The following is a 17,695-nucleotide window of genomic DNA, read 5'->3' on the forward strand; positions in this document are numbered from 1 at the left end:
GAAGCATGAGATTGTGTACTAACTACCGGCTGTTGAATAAAGTTACGATTAAGAACAGGTACCCATTGCCGCATATTGATGATTTGTTGGATCAGTTGAGGGGTGCCTGTGTATTTTCTAAGATTGATCTCTGGTCCGGATACCACCAGATATTAAGCCAGAGGATGTGACTAAAACAACATTCTGTTCTAGATACGGACACTACGAGTATCAGGTGATTCCTTTTGGGCTTACTAATGCCCCTGCGGTGTTCATGGACTATATGAATCACATTTTTAAATCGTGTTTGGACCAGTTTGTAATTGTGTTCATTGATGACATTCTAATTTATTCTAAAAGTGAAGATGAGCATACGGAGCATCTGCGGACTGTGTTGCAGATATTAAAGGATAAAAAGTTGTATGCGAAGCCGTCTAAGTGTGAATTTTGGTTATCTGAGGTGCAATTTCTGGGTCATGTTATTTCTGCTAGGGGTGTGCGGTGGATCTAAACAAAATTGATGCTGTAATTGACTGGGAACGACCGAAGACTGTGACTGAGATCCAGAGCTTTCTGGGCCTTGCTGGTTATTATCGTAGATTTATAGAGGGGTTTTCCACAATGGTACTGCCGTTGACTCGATTGACACAAAAAGATACTCCTTTTGTGTGGACCCAGGAATGTGAGAAATGTTTTCTGGCTCTTAAAGAGAAATTGACTACTGCTCCTGTGTTGACCCTCCCCGATCCAGAAGGTGAGTTTGAATTGTATTGTGATGCTTCCAAGAAAGGTTTGGGGTGTGTGTTGATGCAAGAGAGGAGAGTGGTTGCTTATGCTTCTAGACAATTGAAACCTCATGAAGAGAATTATCCGACGCACGACTTGGAGCTTGCTGCTATTGTGTATTTGTCTTAAAAATCTGGAGGCACTTTCTTTATGGGATGAAATTTGCTGTGTTCAGTGATCACAAAATTTTGAAATATTTGTTTGATCAGAAAGAGCTGAATATGAGACAAGTGGAGATGGTGGAATTCTTAAAAGATTATGATTTTGAGCTGAAATACCATCCGGGTAAAGCTAATGTGGTGGCTGATGCCTTGAGTAGGAAGTCTGTTAGTGTGTCCCAGCTGATTGACACGAGCTGTTGAACTCGCGCAAATTAAAAATTATTTTTTAATTAGGGTTCAGAAAATTTGCAGTAAAGTGGAAACCCTAAGTCGTCTCTCAAGGAAATTGTTTTGGTTAAAATCGCTTATGAGAACAGAAAATTAAATGGGGGGTTTTGGATTTTGATTCAATAATTAAAAAGGCAGAATATAAATTTGGAATAAAAATTCGTAATTAAAAATTAACCAACCTAAGGTTTGGGATCCATGGACGTCTTTCCTCGGATAAGAAAATATCAGAATCGTGATTGATTTGTCAATCGGATCAGAATCCTTATTTCCAATTGACAACCCTCTCTAAGCGATCGCTTAGCATTTGATCAAAGACGATGCTTCTACTCATACAATCGCAGAGTATCAACCCGCTTGATTTAAGGTCATATGGTCAATCAACCTAATCATCAAATCTGATGATTAATCCATTTCCATAATCGCAATCGCGAACCTCAGATTGAATATCCACGATCGCACGATATCAATATGAGTTTGGAAGGGAAACGAAAACTGATTTGAAATAAACGCAGACCCTCAAGGCTAATCCATGGAATCCATTACCCTTAGGTTGATTAAAAGGTTCTTAGCCTCGCATGGCTAAGGTAAGCATAATTGAAATAAGAAGAAGAAGAAGAAAAAGATGAAGAACGCGAAGAACGCTTCAGAGAAAATACTTTTCTGTTGTAAACACTGCCTGCCGAAGGGTTTCCTAGAGTCTCCCTTAAATAGCCGTCACGCAGGACGGCTAGGGTTTCACCGCTTCAGCCAAAACATAAAATAAAAGCTAAATAAAAAATAAAACAATAAAATAAAACATGGCCTTGGGCCCTAAACACATTGGGTCCTAATGTGAATTACAAGTCCAAACGTCAAAATAAAATTCCAGCAAAACACGTCATCTTAAGATCAAGTTTCGACCATCTTTCCGTCCGAATTGGGCTTCAGTAGCTGATATAGAGATTGTAGCCCTATCTGTTAGCTGCAAATAGCAACAATAACGGAGTCAATCGGACATCTGTAGAGTGAGATATGGTCAAAATACAAAAGTAGTGTAAATCTGGAAAATTATGACGAAAATCAATTAAACCCGACGAAAATCAATTAAACCCAACTAAAATCTAGAATAGTGAATTGACCCAAAAGACCTTTATTTAATTCAAATAAATCATAAAAATACCAACCAAGAGTAATAAATAAGTGTAACAAAATATGAGTTATCAAATTCCCCCACACTTATCTTTTTGCACTCCTGGGCAAAAACAAACTAAAATTGAAAGCAAAGACTAAGATCAACCAATCCTTTCTAATAACTATGAAGCATACAGAAAATATACAAAGATCACAAGTCTTCCACAGGTAAATCAATCAGGACAGAAATTCCTTAATCTCAAATTACAAGACCTGTTAACTTCAACTGCAACTGCTAACTGCACAAAAATGGATCCTCACAAGATGCTCTCAATTTTTCTCTCAAGTGTATTAGTTAATTCAGTATATCACTCAAATCAACTCAAGAAAATCATCCTACCATAGGCTTGCTCAAGTTCTACTTCTCCACTGCTCATAACACATGCATGCACAAATCAAGAGGGCTTTATGCAGGGTTGTAATGGGGCTGAGGTAAAGGTATGGATGAATATGGAAGAGAAAGCTAAACACCCCAGAATTTTACAAAGAGCAAAAGTTAAGAACTAAACTAAGAACATAAAACAAAGATACTGAAAAGATAAACACTTTTTTTTTTGTTTTTTCGTTTTTTTTTCTCTTTTTTTTTTGTTTTTTTGTTTTTTGTTTTTTTTGTTTTTTGTTTTGAAGAAGTAAAACCACATAGCAGAAATGAATCAGATGGTCACCCCCACACTTAAACTTTTGTCCGTCTCGGGCAAACCCCCACACTTAAACACAACATCACAATAAAACCAATGCTCAGTAAAACTCCAGGGTGTGGAATTAATTGGTTTTTCACTTAGGCTTGTAATGCGGCTTAAGAAATAAAAGATATAAAGGCTCAAAGGGGCTCACCAAGGGATAATAATATAAGGGACGACTATCTGGCTAAAATGGGTACAGAAAAGAAAGAATGCCTCAATCATATTCATGCATGCAAGTGAAAAATGCAGTTTCAAAAAGAACAAGAGCAAGTTCTAGAGGACAACAATCAAGAGCAGAAACACACAAGAAAGAAAGCATGGCCAGAAGATATGCCATGTATGCGGGCTCAAAACCTCACAAGGGTAAACCAAGTCATGCAATCAACAGTACAGAATCAATCAACAGGTAGTTGTAATCCAAGAATCGAGATCAAAGCCTAACAGATTGTGCTATCAAACACTGTGATCGAAGTCTACTCCATGTACCACTCAATAATTATTAGAAAGAAAAGGAAAATCTACCTATGAAAAATCATAAACTAAAAGAAAGAAAGGAAAAGAAAAAGAAAAATGCAAATAACAGAAAGAAAAGAAAAAGTCAAAAACTAAAAGAAAGAAAGGAAAATAAAAATAAAAATGCAAATAACAGAAAGAAAAGAAAAAGAGGGAAGAGAACTCCCTGAACTCCCTAAGGAGAATAAACAACATCAAGTGGTTTGATTTCTTCCTCACTGGTTTAACACTTTCTTCAAGTAGAATACAGTGCATGCACGTGGAAGGACTAATGCCAATAACGTTAGCCATTGTCCACCCAATTGCCTTCTTATTTGCTTTCAGCAGGATTAACAGTTCATCTTCCTGCTCGGGTAGAAGGTTCTTTGCCACAATGACTGGTAGTTGCTCATTCTCTTCAAGAAATGCATATTTCAAGTGGTCGGGCAGAACCTTCAACTCCAATTTCGGAGGCTGCTCAATGGATGGAAGAGGTGTAGTTGGTGGTACAAATTCTGCAGAAAACAAGTCAGCAGCAATGCCTGTAAACAAATTCTCAGAAACAGAATTAGGATCATCAATAATATCAGCAGGCAATTCAGAAAATGCAGATTCACACTCAGAATCAGAATCATCAATCAGTGCATCATTGAAACCAGAAAGATGAGATGCTATTTCAGCACACACAAAGCACTCTTGACTATCACCACAACCACAGAAATCCGAATCAGTAGATGAAAAATCAGAAAAATCAGCAAGGAATTCAGCAGAAACATCCTCAACAACTTCGTCTTCAATGCAGAAAACAGAATGCTCAGATGTATCAGTGCTCTGCTTCTTGGAGCTAGTGTCACTTCCCTTAGATGACTCAGCAGCAGTGTGGTTTGGCTCTTCCATATGCTCGCCAGACCGCAGAGTAATAGCACTCACATTTCCGCTTCCCTTTGGATTTGGAACTGTTTGGGATGGAAGGGAGCTACCACTTGCTTGTTGATTTTGACTCATTGACGTTGCAAGTTGGCTAATCTGTGTTTGCAGATTCTGGAGGGAAAACTCAGTAATCTGCTGGAACTGCAGATTGTTAGTTGCCATCTGCTTCACTAAATTCTCCAAAGAAGGGCCATTGCTACTAGCTCGCTGCTGCACTAGTGGCTGTTGCATTTGCTGCTGCATTGGCTGTGGAGGTGCAAATTGGTGAAAATTTTGCCTCTGTTGTGAAGGTACAAACTGCTGCCTCTGCTGGAATGGTGCACTTTGCTGATTCTGCTAGAATGGTGCACTTTGCTGATTCTGCTGGAATGGTGCACTTTGCTGATTCGGCTGGAATGGTGCACTTTGCTGATTCTGGCTCCATTTGAGATTGGGATGATTTTTCCAGCCAGGATTATATATATTGTAGAAGGGATTATTTTGCTGCTGGTAATGTGGCTTTACAGGAAAAACTGCAGCAACAGACTGATCAACTTGGAAACCGCTGTCTGGAAAGGAAGGACAAGCATCTGTAGGGTGAAAAATTGGATACATAGCAAACAGAAGCAAAAATAAATCTACTAAAAATACTAAATGAACTCAGAATGCTATGGGACCAACTCTCCTAAACTCTAATTGACCTTTCGGACTCAAGAATCAAATAAAATTTTTTCGAAAAATAAAATAAAATAGTAAACAAAGGAATTTGACAGGGATGATCGTCTCCTTCAGCTCACTAATTTTCAGAGCGATCAGAGCATGTTGAACAAGTTCAGAAATACCCGATACGTCCTGGAACCAATCGCTCAAACTGAAGTAATACCGATTTCCCCAATTTTTTTTTATTTTTTTGATTTTTTTTTTCAAAAATGAAAATTAAAGAAAAAGAAGATGAAGATGAAAAAGAAGATGATCAAGAATCAGAAAACGATTTAGACCGATGCAATTTCCCCGGCAACGGCGCCAAATTTGACACGAGCTGTCGAACTCGCGCAAATTAAATTTTTTTTTTTTAATTAGGGTTCAGAAAATTTGCAGTAAAGTGGAAACCCTAAGTCGTCTCTCAAGGAAATTGTTTTGGTTAAAATCGCTTATGAGAACAGAAAATTAAAAGGGGGTTTTGGATTTTGATTCAATAATTAAAAAGGCAGAATATAAATTTGGAATAAAAATTCGTAATTAAAAATTAACCAACCTAAGGTTTGGGATCCATGGACGTCTTTCCTCGGATAAGAAAATATCAGAATCGTGATTGATTTGTCAATCGGATCAGAATCCTTATTTCCAATTGACAACCCCCTCTAAGCGATCACTTAGCATTTGATCAAAGACGATGCTTCTACTCATACAATCGCAGAGTATCAGCCCGCTTGATTTAAGGTCATAGGGTCAATCAACCTAATCACCAAATCTGATGATTAATCCATTTCCATAATCGCAATCGCGAACCTCAGATTGAATATCCACGATCGCACGATATCAATCTGAGTTTGGAAGGGAAACAAAAACTGATTTGAAATAAACGCAGACCCTCAAGGCTAATCCATGGAATCCATTACCCTTAGGTTGATTAAAAGGTTCTTGGCCTCGCATGGCTAAGGTAAGCATAATTGAAATAAGAAGAAGAAGAAGAAAAAGATGAAGAACGCGAAGAACGCTTCAGAGAAAATACTTTTCTGTTGTAAACACTGCCTGCCGAAGGGTTTCCTAGAGTCTCCCTTAAATAGCCGTCACGCAGGACGGCTAGGGTTTCACCGCTTCAGCCAAAACATAAAATAAAAGCTAAATAAAAAATAAAACAATAAAATAAAACATGGCCTTGGGCCCTCAACACATTGGGTCCTAATGTGAATTACAAGTCCAAACGTCAAAATAAAATTCCAGCAAAACACGTCATCTTAAGATCAAGTTTCGACCATATTTCCGTCCGAATTGGGCTTCAGTAGCTGAAATAGAGATTGTAGCCCTATCTGTTAGCTGCAAATAGCAACAATAACGGAGTCAATCGGACATCTGTAGAGTGAGATATGGTCAAAATACAAAAGTAGTGTAAATCTGAAAAATTATGACGAAAATCAATTAAACCCAACTAAAATCTAGAATAGTGAATTGACCCAAAAGACCTTTATTTAATTCATATAAATCATAAAAATACCAACCAAGAGTAATAAATAAGTGTAACAAAATATGAGTTATCACTGATATTGTAGGATAATGAAGTGATTGAACAATTTTGTGATTTGAAATTGATCGGATGTCTTTGTAGGTAGGATGGATGAATTTGAGTGTTTACGGGTGGAAAATGAATTACATGAGAAAATTAAAGAAACGCAGATACGGAACGGTAGTATCAAATATTTGAAAGGGCAGAGTGGGATATCTTTGAATGAACAAGGATTATTATTTTATCAGGGCAGGATTGTTGTGCCCAAGGAGTTAGTAGAGGAGGTAATGGTTGAGGCCCACACTTCAAGAAATATGATTATTTGTGACAAAAATTTAGTGATGAAAATACAATTGGTCACTGATAATATATTATCTGTGACCAAATTTTATTTTGTCACTATAATTATTTTTAATTATGACAAACTGATAAATTGTCACTATAATTTCATTAATAGTGACAAATATATATTTATCACAAATAATTCGTCACTAATAATATATTATTTGTGGCCAAATTTTATTTTGTCACTACAATTTTTTTTAATGGTGACAAAATGATAATTTGTAACTAAAATTTCATTAATAGTGACAAATATATATTTATCACAAATAATTCGTCACTAATAAAAATTATTAATTAAAACACTATTTTCACATAATCATATCGTCATTGATATAAAATTTTAAAGATGCAAAAAAAAAGTAATAGTAACAAAATTGTAAGTTATCATTAATTCTATATCATAATATTGACAATTATAAAACTTATCAATCATTTTTTGTTATTAGTGACAACTCACAAATAATTCATCATTAATGATTTAATACATTTATATTTAAAATTATTCGTCACAAATATTTAATATCAATATATTGATAATGGTGAAAATTTTCTCACTGCTATTATAAAAAACTATTAGGGACAAAAACTAAACTTTGTCATTAATATTATATTATACTATATGAAAATTTCTTATTCCCTCGTAATAGAGAAATCCTTAACAAAACCAAAAATTATACTAAAAACTAGAGATATATGTTAGTCTATAGATATTTTTTACGTAACAGATATGCTCCCTCACACATCCCAATACCAATTTTAAAAAGTTCTCACTTATAAAATAAAAATAAAAATCTTCTAATGGTTTCAAATTGCTAATTTCACGCCACGAAATACTAACCAACAGTTATGGCTATGGCACGTTCTACGAAAACAATATTCAAGTGAAAAGAAATTCAAGTAAGTGATGCACGTTTCACAATTCAACTAACAATCAATCATTTAAATTAAAAAAAATTAATAGTGATTGAAACGTAAAACACAGAAAATCAAGCTACGTGAATATCTTGTGATTTCAAGTAACTTCAACTACATAGCAGAATAGTAAATCCACTATCACTTCTAGCATATTCAACAAAAAAACAAAGACCGTGAATTCTCAAAAAATTTCATCAGCGTGTCTTTTGGTTGGGTTCTTAAACAAGATGTCAAAAAGAGAGCAAGCTTCTTGATTGGAGATTTGAAATAATCTTTGTTAGAGATTTTAAATAGTTTGCTGGATTAAAGGTAAGTTTTTTTACACCTTCTTTGCCTTTAATGGTGTAAGTTTTTTTCAGTTTAAAAAAATCTGAAATATAGTATTATGGTTTTGCACTTTAGCCTCTTCTTTTTCTAGAACCTGGTAGAAAATGACAAGACTTACTTAGTTCAAATCTTGTTTTACTTTTACTTTTTTTTTTTAATTTTTTAATTTTTTTGGCCAATAGTTCACCTCTCCCATCACTTGTATGTTCCTTTTTCTTTTTCAGTTAGAGTATGAATGTCCCGCTGTCGTGATATTCTTTTTTTATCTTCAAATTGCAAAAGAAAAAAAGTTTGAGTTTGTTATTATTTTTGAAATATTCTTTATATTTATTAAATGATTTAATTTTATTTTGATTTTTGTAATTGGTAGATGATGAAATCACCGAGACTGAATTCTAAAAGGATTTCTATTGATCAACCTTTATACCCTCTTCTTGAAACAGAAGTAAGTGACTCCCAACCTAATAATGCTTGTATTACCTCTAAAACTATCCATGAAGAACAAGTTGAAGTTGATAAAGGTAGTCTTGCAATATGTTTTTCTATTAAAAAATCTATAATATTATTAATGGAGTTGCTAAAGTTCTAATTTTTTATTTTCTTTTAGGTGAGCATATTCTTAAGAAGAGACGTGGACATACGATAAATGCGAAGCTTCAAAAGAGAATGGAAAAGGGAAAAAGTCTCGACATCCAGTTTAGGCATTTAGTTTTTTTTTTTAGTTTAAGAAGTCTTCAGTGATTGTTGTCATTGATTTATAGGTATTTGAATTTGGGAGCTTTGTTGAATATTTTGTTTTTGTTTTAGTTGTTGTAAGTAAATATATGTACTGGATAATTTATTTTTAAATGTTAGATTTGAATTATTTGAAGGTTTATTTTTTCTAAATAACAATTGCTATCATTTCTGTCTACAACTAAAATAGATGTCACAATTCCAAATAAATTTGAATAATAAGAATTATAAATCATTTTAAGAAATTTATAACAGTGACAAAAAATTTGGTAACTATTTCTAAAATAATAGTGACAAATAATTTGTCATTATAGTTATTATTATAATGTGACAATTAAATCATCACTAATGTTGTAAATATCTGTGACAAATTATTTGCGTCATTATTATTTACAAATATTCGTGACATATTTTTTTATCACAATAAATACCTTTTATAGTGTCATAAAAAAATATCGTCACTAATTTAACAGTGACTTTAGCATTAGTAACGAAAGTTGACGAAATAAAATATCGTCACAAAAGTGTTCTTGTGACGATTTTTATATTCTTCAGTGACAATTTTTGTCATCACAAATAGTGTAATTTTTTGTAGTGCCATAAGGGTCAGTATGCTGTCCACCCAGGTGCCACAAAGATGTACCAAGATCTGAAAACTAAGTTCTGGTGGCTTGGGATGAAGAAGGATGTTGCTGAGTATGTATCAAGGTGCTTAATTTGTCAGAAAGTCAAGATAGAACATCAGAAACCTGCTGGTTTACTTCAGCCGTTGGATATACCAGAGTGGAAATGGGAGAGTATCTCTATTGATTTCGTTGTTGGTTTTCCTCGGACTCAGGCTAGTCATGATTCAATTTAGGTTAAAGTGGACAGGCTTACGAAGTCTGCACATTTTCTGCCAGTGCGAGTGGATTTCTCTACGGAGAAATTGGCAAAGTTATATGTAAAGGAGATTATAAAGGAGATTGTAAGGCTCCACGAGATACCGGTTAGTATTGTTAGTGATCGGGACCTGATAAACCTCTAGTTTATCTTATTTTTATAGGTTAAATTAATATAAATTATCAAGTTGAACAAGTCAAAAACTAGGGTTTTAACACAAAATCATGAACATTATCTGATTATGAATTAATTAAATTATATTTACTATTTTGAAGGGATTTGATGACAAAAGGAAACAAATATGAAGATATGATAGATGGAGATCAAAACTATAAGATATGAGAATATATCCAAAGAAAATCAAGATCATCAAGTTGTTGAAGAGGAGGCTTAAGCCTCCAATATGGAGCTTAAGCCCAAAAAATATTCCAAAATACGCAAATAGCCTCTGCCTTTGGGCGCTTAAGCCCCCAATTTTAGGCTTAAGCGCGCCCAAGCAAGCTTAAGCGCGAACGTTAATTCTGCATTCGTAAATCAGGAAGCTTAAGCGCGAATGAGCAAGCTTAAGCGCCCCGAAAGACCCAACTTAAGCCCACTTGAAGTATCCACCTAGGGCACGAATTCTTTACCCTTAAAAATACATTTTGGGGTCAGAATTAATAACTTTTACACATTGGAAGAGAGTTCTTGGCACTTGGAGGCAGAGGAAAGACGAAAGATTCATCGTTTCATATTCGTGAGCGGCGGAGACGGATCAACATCAAGTCTGCACTGGAGATATTGAAGATTCACCAATCATCCATGGAGTTTGGGGGAGCTTTTATATTTTCTTTCGTTCTTGATATTGCTATGTCTGGCTAAGTCTTTTAGTAGTTAGGGTTAGATGGAATTCCATTTCGTTATTATGCTTTGAACAATTCGTTATGTTAATTTTCCTTTCTGTCATGAATGAAATTATCTATTCTTAATGCTTTATATAGGCTTGAATCTTATATATTGATCTTAGGTGAATGCATGACAATAGGAATGTTGGTGTGTGATCCTTATCTGATAATTTCATCGTACGCTTTATGATTATAGGGATAGACATAGAGTTTGTGTAATCTTTATGGTTCTTGAACTTAATGCTTACATTCTTGAAGAATAACCGGGGAACTAGGGTTCTTGCAAGATTGTGAAGGTTTAGGGTAACAAGGGATTGAACCCTAATTACATAAGAACGAATCGATTCGATTGATATTAAGGACAATTAACGTAAAGAAGGAATTCAAACGTAATAAATAGATGGAAGGAAATCGAAACCCTAGCTACGTTCTTTTAAATTAGTTAATTCAAATCTTTTAATTCTTGTTTTTAATTCTTGCGATTAATTAGTTTTAATATTTCAAATTTCAAATTCAAATCCTGTTACCAATACACTTTCGATTGTCCAACTTAAGTTGCAATAGTGAATTAGTGCTTGAGTATAATCCTCGTGGGAACGATCTCTTATTTAATCATTATATTACTTGTACGATCGGTGCACTTGCCGTGAGTCGCAACAAGTTTTTGGCGCTGTTGCCGGGGATTATTACTTCAACATTAGTAGTAGCTATTAATTCTTTAGATTGGACCTTATTTTCTACTATTTAATATTTTTTATTTAAATTGAGTTTTTATTTTTTTATTTTTATCCTTATAATCTATTTTCTGGTTTATGCGAGGTACCGTTGACACCGATTCCTTGCAATTCGACCCAGAGATAGAGAAAACAACAAAAAGAAACAGAAAGATCGCTAAAGAAAGAAAGCAGAAAGAAAAAGAAGCCTCAAGCTCAACAGAACCAAGAGAAGAAGCAATGAGAGACAACAATGGACCTCCACCACCTCCGAGAACATTGAGAGATTACATGACTCCCGCTCGAGTTCCACAGACGGCGAGCATTGTTAGACCAAACGTGAATGCTAACAATTTTGAACTCAAGCCGGCACTATTGCAATTAATTCAGAAAGACCAATTTGCTGGAGGAAGCACAGAAGACCCCTACAGTCATCTTGAAGATTTCCTATTTTACTGTGATACACTGAAGATGAACGGAGTTTCTCGTGATGCCATCTTGCTCAGACTCTTTCCATGCTCACTAAAGGAAGAAGCAAGAGCTTGGCTGCAGTCACTACCTCAAGGAAGTATCACCAGCTGGGATGACTTAGCTACAAAGTTCTTGGCCAGTTTTTTCTCATCTTCGAAAATGGCGAAGGTCAAGGCGGATATCACTTCTTTTGAACAAAAAGAAAGTGAGTCATTATATGAAGCATGGGAAATGTTCAAGGGACTACTCAGGAAATGTCCACAGCACGGTATTGAAGCTTGGGATAAAGCGCAAATTTTCTTTCAAGGAATGACGTCGAACACTAGAACTTTAGTGAATGCCGTAGCAGGGGGATATTTGAAAACGAAAACTCCAAAGGAAGCTTTGGAATTACTAGAATCTTTAGCCTCTCAGGAGTTTGATAATGCACCAGTATCGCAAAGAAGAGTAGGGATTATGAAGCTAGAAGGCTATGATGCCATCTTAGCTCAGAATGAGCAGATTTTACAATTTAACAAGAAACAGCAGCAATAGCTAGATGCTCTCACAAAGCAGTTTTCAGATTTTCAAGTTTCTATTGTTAACACTCAAGTTTCTTCTGTTAATACTCCTAATGTCACTTGTGGTTTATATGCAGGTGCTCATGCTACCGAAGACTGTGATTTCATGAAAACAACTGAGAATGCTGAAGTCAATGGAATCTGGCATGATCAAAAGGCTCCGTATAATCTGGGAAGGAACCAGTATGGGAATAACCATAATAAAGGGTGGAAGAAACAAAATCAACACCCGTGACTTAGTTACAAGTCAAATTACCAGCTGAATCCTCCGATACTAGTACAGTCGCAGCCTCCTCCACAACAAGGAAACACATCAGAATGGGTGAAAGCCTTTGCACAGCTATCCAAGACCACGTCAGATTATATTGACAATGCTAATGCATTCAGAGATGAAACACGAGCTCCACTCTGGAATCAAGAAGCATCAATCAGAAATCTTGAAACTCAGATCGAGCAATTGTCAAGGCAAGTTTCTGAAAGAGCTAAGGGTACCTTCCTGGGAGACACTGTCATCAATCCAAGTAGGGAACACTGCAATGCAATTATTATTATGAGTGAGAAAGCCATTGAACCTGTGGTAAAGCCTTCAGTAGAGAAAAAGAAAGATGATAAACCTGCAACTGAAAAGGAAAAAGAAAAGAGAGAAAATTGTTCCTGAAAAGAAAGAGTTCAAATGGGAGAAAAAGAAAGCTCAAGAAAGACAAGAAAAGCCATTGGAACTCTCACCTTATGCAAAGATTCCATATCCACAGAGGTTCAGAGAAGAAATTCGAAAGCAACAGTACTCCAGGTTCCTTGATATTTTCAAGAAGCTCCAAATTAATATCCCGTTTGCTGAAGCCTTGGAGAACATGCCCAATTACGTGAAGTTCATGAAAGATCTACTGTCAAGAACACGTAAGCTGCAGGAATGTGAGACGGTGACTCTGACAGAGGAATGCAACGCCATTATCTAGAAAAAGCTTCCTCCAAAGCTTAAAGATCCAGGAAGCTTCAGCATTCCATGCAACATAGGCAATATGGAAGTGGAAAATGTAACACCCCGTGTATACCCGGTTTGTTAACATGCCATCGTATTAAGCCACGCTTAATTAAAATTGCGGAATAACTTTTTACTTTCAATTATGACGTCATTATCATTACCGAGTTGAATTACTTAATTCATTTCCAAAACATTGCCCGTGTGTAAATTGCAAATAGACAGCTAACTGAAATACCTCAATATATAAATAACTGTGAGTATCTATAATCACGGAACTACAACACGTATCCCGGACATAATCCTGATATATTATTACAACTCAAATCTAAACTAAGACATAGTCAATCAATGTGGCATGGACAATCTCCATGCTCACCAAATAAGGCAAGAAAGCCAAACATAGTCTCAACAACAGCAACAAAGCCAAACATAGTCTCAACAACAGCAAGATAATAATAACAAGCTAATAACATATCATCAGCAGATCTAATCCAGCATCCAAACATATCATCATATAAACAGAAATATTAGCTAAGCTCCGGCCTCCTGCCGCTAGAGGTCTCGACCCCCACATTACCTGAACCTGAAATGGTGCCCCAAACGTGGGGTGAGATCTCTAAACAGAAATCTCAGTAAGACAAGGGGTCCTCAAGGATCTTCCACCCCAAGCTCACTTACATGTGCAATATAAGTTCAAAAGCAGTTCAACAGTATAAGTTCTAAAACCAATGCAGTGCAACAGATAATCATGCCATGTATGTTATAACTATTCTACTGGCCAGAGAAGTGCAGGAATACGTCTATTACTCACACAGTATGCGCCCATGTCGTACCTGCCCACAGGATCACATCCCGTCTAGGCGAACACCACATGCATATCATAAAGGCACTCGCATATACAGCTAAATAGCATTTCATCAAAACAATACATGAAAACAACATCATGCATATAACCATCCCCCCATGGGACATGGTGGAACCAACAATGGCTAAACCGAGGACACGAAAGCTTACCTTGCAAGCTAGCTATCCAAGCCAAGAGTCCACACAAGCTAAAAGTCCAAACACAACAGAATCACAATATGTTTTGGACCAGCAATCATATCAACAACCATAGCTCATAAGCATATAACATAAAGACAACGCTTCTCTTTTACGTTTCATGTCTTTAGGCTTCTCACAAATCCTTAAGCCCTTTATCACTTAGATTCTGACTTAACAAGTCATTACAGAAGTCCAACTTAATCAATCTATGGTCCACAAACTCATAACTCAGTTCTGTATGAATAGTATCGTTACTGTTCACGCAAACCCAGAATATCCGGATATATTTCGGGGCCATATCCGAATATCATATCCGGATATCTCAAGACCCATATCTGGATATCAATATCCGGATATTTCGCGACAGAATGCAGTTCTGCATTTCGCGAGATATCCTTCCCATAGGTGGTTCATTTCACGATTTCATAAGCTTAAAGATGCATTTCTAGGTGTGTTTAACCTTACCCAACCTTAAGTTATCAACTTTAGTTCATTACATGCATCAATGCTTCATTTTTTAACTAAAGAAACTCAAGAACAAAGGTGATTATCATACCCCAAGCTCAAAACAGAGGTGAATGATGCTCTTAGATCTCACAAGTGAGCTTCAAGGTTCTGTCTCTCAAGGTACACGAAAATGGTGATCGAAGGTCGGTTCTTTGCACCAAAGATCACTCCTTGGAGCTCCCACAACCAAGGAAATGGCTCTCTCTTCACCAAGTCAAGAAGTCAACCCACTCTCCCTACCCAACAGTGGCTGAACCCAGAAAAGGAGAGTCACCAACCCTCACAAGGCTACCTTACACTATCTTTAGGTGTTTAGGTGAAGGTTCAAGGAAGAAAAATGGTCACAAGGCTCACAAAAATGGAGGAGGAAGCAATGGAATAGTGTCACACTGGTCAACCCCTCCAAGAAGGTCTAAAAATTAAACTTACCTAAATTAAAAATTAAAACTAGACTTAAAACTGAAAATTAAACTAAACTAAATACTGAAAACTTAAATGTTGTTGGGTTGCCTCCCATAAGCGCTTGTTTTACGTCACGAGCCTGACGTACCTGATTTACTTTCGTGGTGGCTCAAAGCATGAGCTTAGTGATGACCAAGCTCCATCATTCAGAAATTGTGTCCTCCCATAGTACTCTTGTGCATATGAGTGAGATACAGTAGGCTCAATAGCTTTGAATTTGGAATTTACATGCTTTTCTTTGCTCCTGAGTTTCTCCATTTTAACCTTTCTCTTACCTTCTTAAGGAGGATTCTCTTTGTGCTCTTCTTCTCCTTTCTTTTCAGTAATATAGTAGACTTGATCTTCCGGTTGAGTTATAGGTGCAGGGACTTCTTTGTCAAAGAACTTGAAAATTGCTTTCTCCCCGTCTACCCGTAAGATCAACTCGTCTTTCGGTACATCTATCAGCGCTCCTGAGGTTGCCAAGAAAGGTCTTCTGAAGATCATAACAACAGTAGAATTTTTCTCTATATCAAGGATGACAAAATCAACAGGAATGATGAATTTGTCAACCTTTACCAGTATGTCCTCAATGATGCCATAAGCTTGCTTTGTAAAGCGGTCAGCTAGTTGCACTATTGTCTTGGTTGGCTTTACTTCAGTAATCCACAGCTTCCTCATCATTGAGAGTGGCATGACATTGATGCTAGTTCCAAGATCACATAACACGTTTTTTGTAAGAACCCGCAACGTTAATTAAGGAAATTAATTAAATAAATATGAGAATTAGAAAATAATTCCACAATTGACCCTAATAATTATGAGAAGACTTAAATAATTAAAGTAAGTGTGAAATAATGCTAAAAGTCGCTTTTCTGACGAAGAGTGAAGATACCGCTTCTGCTACTCGGTATATATGCATACTTATGAAGTATCCCGGAAAATTATGAAAAGTGTGTATATGTCACTAGAATAATATATAGGACTAGTAAAACAAGTTTCAAGTCAAAATAATGAGAACTGGTGCCAGAACTGATACTGGCTATGTAAAAGCGCGTACCGGAAAGGTGCTGCGAAAAATAAAATAAAAATATGATAAATCTTCGAAAAATGAGTAGGTTCAGAATCATCGAGTTGTTTGGAGCTCCAATGATTTAGTATGTCTTGGAGGAGCATTAGGTCAAGCTATTGAGTAAGTTTCATCACTTTTTATTGGTTGGATTGTTGATTTGAATTTATGAACCCTAAAGTGGTTTTGTATGATGTGTGTAGTTAAAGAGATCAAATGGAAATTTTGTATTAGATGATTATGTCTTAAAATGATGTATTGGAGCTATAAATGCAATAAAATTTATTGATGAAAAATGAGTTTAACTTCGTGGAAAATTGGATGATGCCATGACTTTGTGTTGGAGATTGTTGTTAGGATTGTGTAATTGGATGGTTGTATGATGTTATAATGGGATTGTATGAGGTGTGGAATAATTGAAGTGGATTAAAAATCCCTTGGGGTGCACCTATGATGATTTCGGCCTAGAGAGGAAAAGAGAGGAATGTGATGTTGTAAAAATTATTTGGATGATGTGTTGTGTGATAAATGGTAACTAGAAGGGTTGTGTGATAGTTGGAAGGTTGGAAAAATATTGGATAATTTGGAATTGTATAATTGAACCTAGAGCAAATTAATTGGCAAAAATGATGTTTGAATGATGTAGGATGCAAATTGGCACCTAAAATGGTATTTTGGTAACCTATGAGTGCTTAAGAAAATTAGAAAGAAAATAAAGAAAAATATTTTGTAAAATAACACTCATTTGGCCGAACCTCACTGGGTGAGGGGATGAGAATTTGTCGTTTTGTGAATTTGATGGTTTACCGTGTTCTGACGATCCGTATATGGTCGTTGTAGGTTGCAGTACGTTGATTTGAACCCCGAACCGTGAGCTCAGTGGGTTGCCTTTGGTCCCGGACCAAGTGGGATTGTGGTGAGTATTATGGAACCATGCTTGTAGAGTTAATAACTTTCATGTGTTTGTATGATTGGTAATTAATTGGGAATGTCCTCTGTGTAGGCATTTCTGTTGTATAATGAGCTCGAAAAATATATTGCATTGGAGCTACGTGGAGAGGATTATACAGGTAACCTCTTGGTACTGGGGTTTGATCCCCTTGTGTGTTTCACCATGCCCGTTGAGGGTGATGGTAGGAAGTGTATGTAAGTAATATAGGATAACATGTTCATGCATATAGTATG

At 36.0% G+C, this 17,695-nt stretch overlaps 1 non-coding gene across 1 annotated transcript; it reads right to left on the reverse strand.

Moving 5' to 3' along the window:
* Nucleotides 1-12,072: 12,072 nt before the first annotated feature.
* On the reverse strand, nucleotides 12,073-12,179 carry LOC133284145 (small nucleolar RNA R71). Its single transcript, XR_009747868.1, has one exon. It is a non-coding gene; the product is annotated as a small nucleolar RNA R71 (small nucleolar RNA).
* Between the last annotated feature and the right edge of the window lie 5,516 nt (nucleotides 12,180-17,695).

Source organism: Gastrolobium bilobum, unplaced genomic scaffold (genome assembly GCF_033153095.1).
Source record: "Gastrolobium bilobum isolate Gb01-03AN ecotype WA unplaced genomic scaffold, APGP_CSIRO_Gbil_v1 utg21704, whole genome shotgun sequence".
NCBI lineage: Eukaryota > Viridiplantae > Streptophyta > Magnoliopsida > Fabales > Fabaceae > Gastrolobium > Gastrolobium bilobum.